Below are 10,129 nucleotides of genomic sequence, written 5' to 3' on the forward strand. Positions count from 1 at the left end.
ACAAATAATAAAATATACAATACAGTATGTACACATACGCACTATTTAAACCATAAACCGTATAGTGCCTTGCAGTACTATAAAACAAAATCATTTTAGTGAGACTTGTTTCTCATGTGTCACACGTGTATGATGAATTACATACAAAATGGCTATTAGAAGATTTAGGAGAAAACAAGTTGCTCTGTTTTCTGAGACAGCAAAATGGCAAAAAAATGTAACAAATGATTGCAAGCCTGACTTTTTATTTTTAAATTGGTGAGACTTATGATTAACATTTACAGGAACCAAACTATATTCAGCAGGGGGAAGCATATAACAAATTAAACCTACCACAACTTGGTTTTCACTGAAGAGGAACTCATGGTGAGGAGAGAATTTCTGTACTTTTAAGGCATCACCACCACTAGAATTAACTAAAGTTTGATGATAATTCAAAGCGGGATGATGAAACAAGCCATTAACCCAAAGGATCTTCATTTCCAGGATAAAATATCATTAGACTGTATTATTTTTTCTTTATTTTGAAATAATTTCAGACTTACAGATGACTTGCAAAAATCATTTCTGCACACCTTGCACCAAGCTTTCCCTAACTTTAACATTGCACATAACCATGGTGCAACTATCCAAACTAAGAAGTTAAAAATACTAGACCTAAACTACAGACTTTCTTCAGATATCCTCAGTTTTTCCACTAATGTTCTTTTGCTGATGTTGTTCCAAGATTGTACATTGCATTTAGTTGTCATATATCTTTGTATAATTTATATTAATTCCTGTTATTCCTTGTCCTGGTGACCTTGATGCTTAAAATGTGCTGGCCAGGTATTTGTAAAACGTTTACCAATTCATGTTTGTCTGGTGTTTTGTTGTGATTAAACTGAGGTTATATATTTTGGGAAGAACACCCAGGAGGCAACGGCCTTTCATATTGCATCATTATTAAGGGCACACAATATCAATGTGACTGGTGATGTTAACCTCTATCACATGGTTAAGGTCATGTCTGCCAGGTTTCTCTGTTGCAAAAGCACTGTTGCCTTTACACCTTTCCTTACTCTATTTATTAGATGACTCGCTAAGTCTAACTCATACCTAAGGGGTGAGGAATTAAACTCCACCTACTGGAAGGCGAAGTATCAACCGTAGTAATTAATAAAGATGAAAACTACCATCATAATTAATAAAGGTTAAAACCACCATAGTAATTAGTAAAGATATTGGGTGAGATTCCTTGAAGTTATACAAACATCCTGTATCTCTTTAATATTTTATGTACTAAATTTAGCATTTATCAGTGGATCTTGGGTGCAGCAGTTATGATTGTGTTCTATTGATAATTTTCCATTTCTCCCATTCTTCCATGATTATTAAAATTTTTCTGTAAGGAAGAGTTGGCATTTCTACTTCATTTATTGTTTTATTCAATTAAGTACTTGTTATTAGTATGTGTTTATGAATATTTATTTAATTCTTTGGGTTATTACCCAAAACTACCATTTTTTAATTATGTTGCTTAAATGGTTCCAACTTGGGTCACTGGGAGCTCTTGTGGATTGCCCTCTGTGACCTCAAGCCATAAAGTAGAATGCTCAGAAAAACCCAGGAAAGAAAAATACTTCTGACATAATAAATAAAATTTGATCATGGGTTCCTTTGATCTGGGACCTTCATGAGAGAAGAATGTTCCCTGCAACAGATTCCGGGAAGTGCTTTTTCATGCTATCAGGAATATATGGGGTTTGGGAAACTGCCAGACTCAGAAATATCAGACTCATGCTGATATTTTTCTGTTTTTAAAAGCATTTCTTACATGCTGGCGTCAAAAGATGCACTAGGCTTATCTTTTATTCTTCCTGTCCCAGCCTTGGAATCATCCATTTCTCCAAGGAGCCCAGAATGGTGTTTAGAAATAAAAAGTAAATCTTTCTGTCCCTCTCCAGAAATATATAAAATATATACAGATGTATAAATACACACATGTATATATATACACATATGTATGCATATGCATATATATACACATATGTATGCATATGTGTATATAGATACATACTTATTTCTGTATCTATGTATCTGTAGATACATTTTTAAAACAGGAGGATATATTCATATACCCAACCTCAATCCAGAACCCTGGGCTCATTGTAGCATTTCTCCATTGCTTATTTGTAACGTCTTTCTATGGAAGCGAGAAATTTGGCTTTTATTGTCTAATATATTTTATTTTGTCAAAACCTAGTGTATATGTAAAGTAGTTTTTGAATGTCTTACCAATTAAAATACAGTGTTTATATGCAGTTCTTTTTGCCTTTACCCTCATGATATATGGCTGAAATCACTATCTTCTGAGGAGAATTATGCCAGTTTCTCTTTCCCACATCCTGTAGTGCGGTTGTGTTATACATTTGCATTACAGTTAGATTCATTTGTCAAAAGCCTGTATTGCATCTTGGGTTAAGAACTACTGACTTCTGCCTTCTTGTATTATCAATTAAAAGAAAACTGTTGAAACCTCCAACTCTAATCACAGATTTATTTATTTCTCATTTCAGTTCCACCAGTTTTTCCTTATGTAGTTTGAACCTTGGTTAGGGGCATATGCTTTTAGTATTAATACATCTTCTTGGAGAATTGAAGTCTTTTATCATTAATTCATGTTTACTTTTGTTCCTGATAATATTTGTCTTGAAGTCTACTTTGTTTGCTTATGTGAAATCATTTTTATTTCTTCTTCCTTTTAGCAATTTATATTTTTTAGTTACCAATTGACCTTCTTGATACATACTTCAATGTACAAATTTATGCATTCACCAACACAATAAGGAAAAAATAATTTTTCTCTCAAACAGAACTTTGTCCTTTAACCCCACTCCTAATTCCCAATACTTGATGATTTATTCTCTGTCATTAGAACTCTATCTTTTTGGGAATGCCATATAAATACAATTGTATAATATGTATCCTTTTTTAACTTACTTAGCTCACTCAGTATACCTTTGAGGTTAATACAAGTTGTTGATTGTATCAATAGTTTCTTTCTTCTTATCAAACAGCATTTTTCCTGAATGGATGTATCATTTCTTTTTAATCCATTGAAGAACAATTGTATTGTTTTAAATTTTTGGAAATTGTGAATAAAGCTGATAAAATACTTATAATCTGATTTTTTATGAACATAAGTTTTTGTTTATCTAGAGTACACATTCTTAATGAGAAAATTGTTATCTTCAAAGTGGCAAAAATTGGTTTTGAGGTTCAAAACCATCCTGTTCCTATTATGCCTAAAGCACAGACATACATAGAGTATATAAACAATGGCAGATAATCCCTGTAGTATTAAAATTTCATGGGGAGATAATTAACAAAAATGTTTAAGCAGGTTTTCTACTATTGTGGTGATGAAAAACATGTTTAAAAATACTGCTCTAGAGTTTTCACCTAGAAGTGAGGTTGTCTAGTCTTACGTTAAGTGTGTGTTTTTCTGTAGAAAAAACTGTCAAACTGTTTTCCAGAGAGGCTGAAACATTTTGGATTTCCACCAGCAACGTACGAGAGTTCCAGTTGTTTCACATTCTTGTTAGTACTTGATATTACCAGTACCTTTTAAAAGCCATTTTTATAGGTGTGTATTGGTACTTATTGATGTTTTATTATATGTTTACCTAATGGGTAATATCTGTGAGCATGTTTTTATAAGCTTGGTTGTCATTCTTATAGCCTTTTGTGCATTTTTCAAAGCAGACGATTTTCGCAGTAGTTTCAGGTTTATAGAAAAATTTGTCTGAAAGTACAGAGTTCCCATGTACTTTCTCTACCCTTCACTCTCAATTTTGTCATTATTAACATTTTGCAACAGTTTAGCTTGCATGTTTTACAACTGGTGAACTGATACTGATACATTTTAATTAACTAAAACCCATAGTTTACATTAGGGCTTAGGGCTCACTCTCCTCCTCTTCCTCTTCCACCTCCTCCTCATGCTCTTCCTTTTTTTTTTTTTTTTTTTTTTTTTCTGACAGGGTCTTTCTCTGTCGCCCAGGGTGGGGAGCAGTGGTGTGATCTTGCCTCACTGCAACCCCAGCCTGCTGGGCTCAAGCAATTTTCATACTGCAGCCTCCTGAGGAGCTGGGCGTACAAGCACTTGCTACCATGTCTAGCTAATTTTTGTATTTTTGGTAGGCTGGTCTCTACCTCCTGACCTCAAGTGATCTGCCCACCTCAGCCTCCCAAAGTGCTGGGATTGCAGGAGTGAGCCACTGTGCCCAGCTAGGTTTCACTCTGTACAATTCTATGAGTTTTAAAAAATGCAAAATGTTTTGTATCTGCCACTTCAGCAGATAATTCCACTGACCTAAAATAATTCCACTGACCTAAAAATGCCCTGTGCAGCATCTATTTATCCACCCTTTACCCATCTCCTACCCTAAACCCATGGCAACTACTGACCCATTTACTGTGTCCATAGCTGTTCTTTTTAAAGAATGCCATATAGTTGAAATTATATAGTTCATGAACATTTTAGCCTGGCTTCTTTCCATTATAAATATACATTTAAGCTTTCTCCATGTTTCTTTACCGCTTGATAGCTCATTTCTCTTTATTTCTGAATAGTATTTCACTGTATGGAGGTACCACTGATCTATTGAAATACAGCTTGCTTGCTTCCAAGTTTTGGAAATTGTGAATGAAGCTGCTATAAACCTTTGTGTGCGGGCTTTTGTGTGAACACAAATTTTTTACTTATTTGAGTAAATATCTAGGATCACAATTGCTGAATCCTGTGGTAGTCCTATGTTTAGCTTTGTAAGAAATTTCCAAACTGTCTTCTAAAGTGTCTGTACCATTTTGCATTCCCACCAGCAATGAATGAGAGTTTCTATTGCTCCATACCCTCAAAGCATTTGGCGTTGTCAGTGTTTTGGGTTTCTGCCATTGTAACAGGTGCCATTGTAACAGGTGTGTAGTTCGTAAAATTTTGAATTAGGTTGATTGACTACTTATTGCTGAATTTTGAGAATTTTAAACGTTTTCCTTATACAATTCCTTTTCTCCATCTGCTTTTGAAACATTTTCACTTCATGTAGAATTGAGGAGGAGCAGAGTTTTATTTCAGATTCTGAACATGTTTCTCTGTTGTGTTCTTGCCTGTATGATTTTGACAAGTCTACTGAAATCTTATTCTGTTCTTCTCTGGGTAGTGTCTTTTTTCTCTAGTACCTTAAGGATTTTCCTCCTGTCTTCGGTTTTCTCAGTATAAATAAGATGTGACTAGACATTGTTGTTATTTTGGTATTTATTGATCTTGGTGATTTCTGAGTTTCTGGAATCTCTATTTTGGTGTCTGTAGTCAATTTGGAACATTCTTAGCCATTATTTCTTAGCTATTTCTTCTGGTTCATCTATTTTTCTTACACTGGAATATCAGTAACTTGTATGGTAAAAAATTTCATATTGTCTCATAGCTCTTGGATGTTCTGTTTCATTCTGATTTTGTTTCTCACTCTCCTGTTTCTTTTTATATTGATTGTGGGTACTTATTATGGCTCTACATTCAAATTCACTGATTCTTCTTACAGCTGTGTTGTGTTATTAGCTTGTTGAATACATTATTTATATCTCCTGTTATGTTTTTAATTCCTAGCACTTCCACTTAATTATTTCTTATGACTTGCATCTCTTTGTTGAAATTACTTATCTGATCTTGATCCATTAGAATCTTTAACATATTAATCAGTTTTTATTAGCTCCACTTGATAATTTCAACATTTGACATATGATTTATATCCTGATGATTGCTTTGTCTTTTGGTGATCTGTTTTTCTTGCTTTTTCATATGTTGCTGTTGCTGTTGTTAAAAAGCTGGACATATTGTGAAGGAAAGTACATAGCCAGGAAAGTTTTTGTTTGTTTGTTTGTTTTTGTTTTTTGAGATGGAGTTTCACTCTTGTTGCCCAGGCTGGAGTGCAATGGCATGATCTCAGCTCATTGCAACCTCTGCCTCGTGGGTTCAAGCGATTCTCCTGCTTCAGCCTCCCAAGTAGCTGGGATTATAGGCATGCAGCACCACGCCTGGCTAATTTTGTATTTTTAGTAGAGAGAGTTTCTCCATGTTCATCAGGTTGGTCTTGAACTCCCGACCTCAGGTGATCCACTTTCCTTGGCCTCCCAAAATGCTGGGATTACAGGCATGAGCCACTGTGCCTGGCCTCAGGAAAGTATTTTGTATGCTTCAAGATGAGCACAAATTCTTTCTGGCAGATTTTCATAGTACAGGTTTGTGTTAAGCTAGCTAGGAGTTGTTCTGGCTTCAAAGTTAGTTTCTGCTATGGTTATCCTCAGTGCAAAATGGGCTTCAAATTCCTCTAGTGACACATGAGTTTAGGTTGTGAGCTGGTCGGACAGAGGCTATCGTTTCAATGGCTGCTTCCTCCTTGCCTCTGGATCTTCTCTTTACTCTGTGTCCTAGAAGGGATTTATCTCTTGTAGCTTTCCAGTTAGTATTTTACTGTTACTTGACTCCATGATTGTTAACCTTTTGGTGGATGGCAGGCAAACGGACTGTTCCCTGATGTTCTGGTCAACCCTCAATCTTAGGTAGACATTGCGTTCCTCCTTTCCCAGTGTCCAGCCTTCACAGTGATCCTGCACCTCCTCCAGACTTTGTACTGTGCCTGGAACATATTTTTGCCTCTCCAACTGGGTTAAAATTTACTTCTGTCACTTCACCAACTGCAGTGGATGTCCATCAGTGCCTCTTGGCGTCAGTTTGTGATCACTTCCCCATGCAGATAAGGTTTTACCTCTGTATGTAATAGAGGAGATGCATGTTATGTTGATGAAAAGCCCAGAACAACTTAAGTAAACAACTGAATTAAAAAAATTCATATTTGGAGTTTATCAATAAACTGGTCACAGGGGAAGAGAGAATTTGTGACCGAAACATAGATCAGAAGAAAACGTTTATACTAAAGCATGAACATGTGAAACAAAGGAAAATACAAACAGAGTAAAAGACACATGAAATATAGTGAAAAGATGTAACATATGTGTAATTGGACTCCCAGGAGGAGAGGAAAGAGATAAAGTATGGGAGAGCAATAGTTTAATAAATAATGACTTAGAATTTTCCACAAACTAGCAAGCAATATATAGCCCCAAATTCCAGAAACTGAAAAACACACAAGAACAACATTTTGAAGACCATATCCAGGCACATAATAGTAAAATTTCAATTCAAAGACAAAGCAAAATGTCTTAAAAGCAGCCTGGAGTGGATGTTGCAGAGATGTATTAATTGAAAAGAGCAACAATAGGCTCTTTGAAGGCTAACAGATGATGTCTCAACATGAAATGAAATGTAAAATAGAAGACAATGGAATTATGCATGCAAATTACTGAAAGAAAATAAAAATCTGTCAATTTGGAAGTCTATGCTGAATATAAATAGCTCTCAGATGTTGCTATGCTTTGAATGTATGTGTTCTCACCAAAGTTATATGTTGAGACCTAAGACCTGGTGTGATTAAGAGAGGTGACCCTTGGTGATTAAATCATGAGGGCTCTGCCTTCCTGGGTGGGATAAGTACTATTATAAAAGAGCTCTAGAGACCTAGCTGGGCACAATTTTTGCCCTTCTTCCCTCCTGCTGTGAGGATACAGTGTTCTTCCCTTCTGCCACGTTAAGACACAGCAACAAGGCACCATCTTGGAAGCAGAGTCAACCCTAACCAGATACTAAGTCTGCTGATGCCTTCATCTCTTGGGTTTCCCACCCTCTAGAAACGTGAGAAATAAACATCTATTCTTTATAAATTGCCTAGTCTCAGGTAATTTGTTATAGCAACACAATTGAACGAAGACAGAAATTGGAACTGAAAAGTGTGTGTTGCTATAACAAATTACCTGAGACAAGAAACTGTAAACACCTTGGAACTGGGTAATGAACAGAGGCTGGAAGAGTTTGGAAGTGTATACTAGAAAAAGCCCAAATTGCTGCGAATGGAGTGTGTAGGGTGATTCTGGTGAAAGCTTGGAAGAAGACAGTAGAAAGACCCTAAATCTTCTCAGAGATTATCTAAGTGGTTGTGATCAGAATGCTGGTAGGAATATCTACAGTAAAGGCCATTGTTTTTCAATTTATTTATTTATTTTATTTTTATTTTTAATTTGTGTGGCTACACAGTAGGTGTGTATATTTATGGGGTACATGAGATGTTTTGATACAAGCATGCACTACGAAATAATCATATCATGGAGAATGGGGTATCCACCCAATCAAGCATTTATCCTTTGTATCACCAACAGTCCACACTCTTTTAGTTATTTTGAAATGTACAATTATTATTGACTACAATCACCCTATTTTGCTATCAAATAGTAGGTCTTATTCATTCTTTCTGTTGTTTTTTGTACCCATTAGCCATCCTTACCTCCCCCACAGCCCCTCAGTATCCTTCCTAGCCTCTGGTAACCATCCTTCTACTCTTTACATTCATGAGTTCCATTGTTTTGATTTTTAGGTCCCACAAATAAGTGAGAACATGTGATGTTTATCTTTCTGTGCCTGGTTTATTTCACTTAACATAATGATCTCCAGTTCATCCACGTTGTTGCAAATGAAGAGATCTCATTCATTTTTATGGCTGAATTGTCCTCCAGTATGTATATGTACCACATTTTGTTTATCCATTCATATGTTGATAGACACTTAGGTTGCTTCCAAATCTTAGCTATTATGGACAGTGCTATAACAAACATGGGAATGCAGATATCTGTTTGATATAATGATTTCCCTTCTTTGAGTATATACCCAACCCTGGAATTGCTGGATTACATGGTAGCTCAATGTTTAGTTTTTTAAGGAACCTCCAAAGTATTCTCCGTAGTGGTTTTACTAATTTACATTCCCACCAACTGTGTACAAAGGTTTCCTTTTCTCCACATCCTCACCAGAATTTGTTATTTCCTGTCTTTTGAATACAAGCCATTTTAACTGAGTTGAGATGATATCTCGTTGTAGTTTTGATTTGCATTTCTCTGATAGTCAATGATGCTAAGCACCTTTACTTATGCCTGTTTGCTATTGTTATGTCTTCTTTTGTGAAATGTCTACTCAAATATTTCACCACTTTTTTGGATCAGGTTACTAGAATTTTTTCTGTAGAGTTATCTGAGTTCCCTTTTATATCCTGGTTCTTAATCTTTTGTCAGATATTTGTCAGATATGCAAATATTTTCTTCTATTCTGTGGGTTGTCTGTTTACTTTGTTAATTCTTTCCTTTGTTTGCTGTGCAGAAGATTTTTAACTTGATATAATCCCAGTTGTTCATTTTGGTTTGGTTGCCTATGTTTGTGGTGTATTGTTCAAAGAAATTTCACCCAGGTCAACATTCTGGAGAGTTTCCCCGATACTTTCTTGTAATAGTTTCATAGTTTGAGGTCTTAGATTTAAGTCTTTAATCCATTTAGATTTGAATTTTGTATATGGCAAGAGATAAGGTTGTAGTTTTATTCTTCTGCATGTGGATATCCAGTTTTCCCAGAACCTTTTATTGAAGAGAGTGTTTTTTCTCTAGTATATGTTTTTGACACCTTTGTTAATAATGCAGGTGTGTGGATTTGTTTCTGGGTTCTCTATTCTGTTCCATTGGTCTATGTGTTTGTTTTATGCCAGTACCATGCTGTTTTTGTTATTATAGCTCTGTAGTATAACTTGAAGTCTTGAAGTCTGATAACATAATTCCTCCAGTTTCGTTCTTTTTGCTTAGGATAGTTTTGGCTATTCTGGTCTTCTGTGGTTCCATATAAATTTTAGGATTTTTTTCTTAATTTCTGTGAAGAATGCATTGATATTTTTAAAGGGATTTCATTTAATCTGAAAGATGCTTTGAGTAAAGACCATTCAGATGAAGTATTGGATAAAAATAAGGAAGATCTTATTGGAAATGAAGGAAATGTCACCCCTGCTAAAAAGTGGCAAAGAAAGTGGCTGAATTGTGTCCATACTCTAGTACTCAGTGGAAGGCAGGGAAGGCAGAACTTAAGAGTGATGGGCTAGAATATGTGGCCAAAAAAAAATCTAAGCAATGTGTTGAGGGTGCTCCATGGCTTTTCTTGATTGCT

Source organism: Macaca mulatta, chromosome 9 (assembly GCF_049350105.2).
Source record: "Macaca mulatta isolate MMU2019108-1 chromosome 9, T2T-MMU8v2.0, whole genome shotgun sequence".
In the NCBI taxonomy this organism is placed as follows: domain Eukaryota; kingdom Metazoa; phylum Chordata; class Mammalia; order Primates; family Cercopithecidae; genus Macaca; species Macaca mulatta.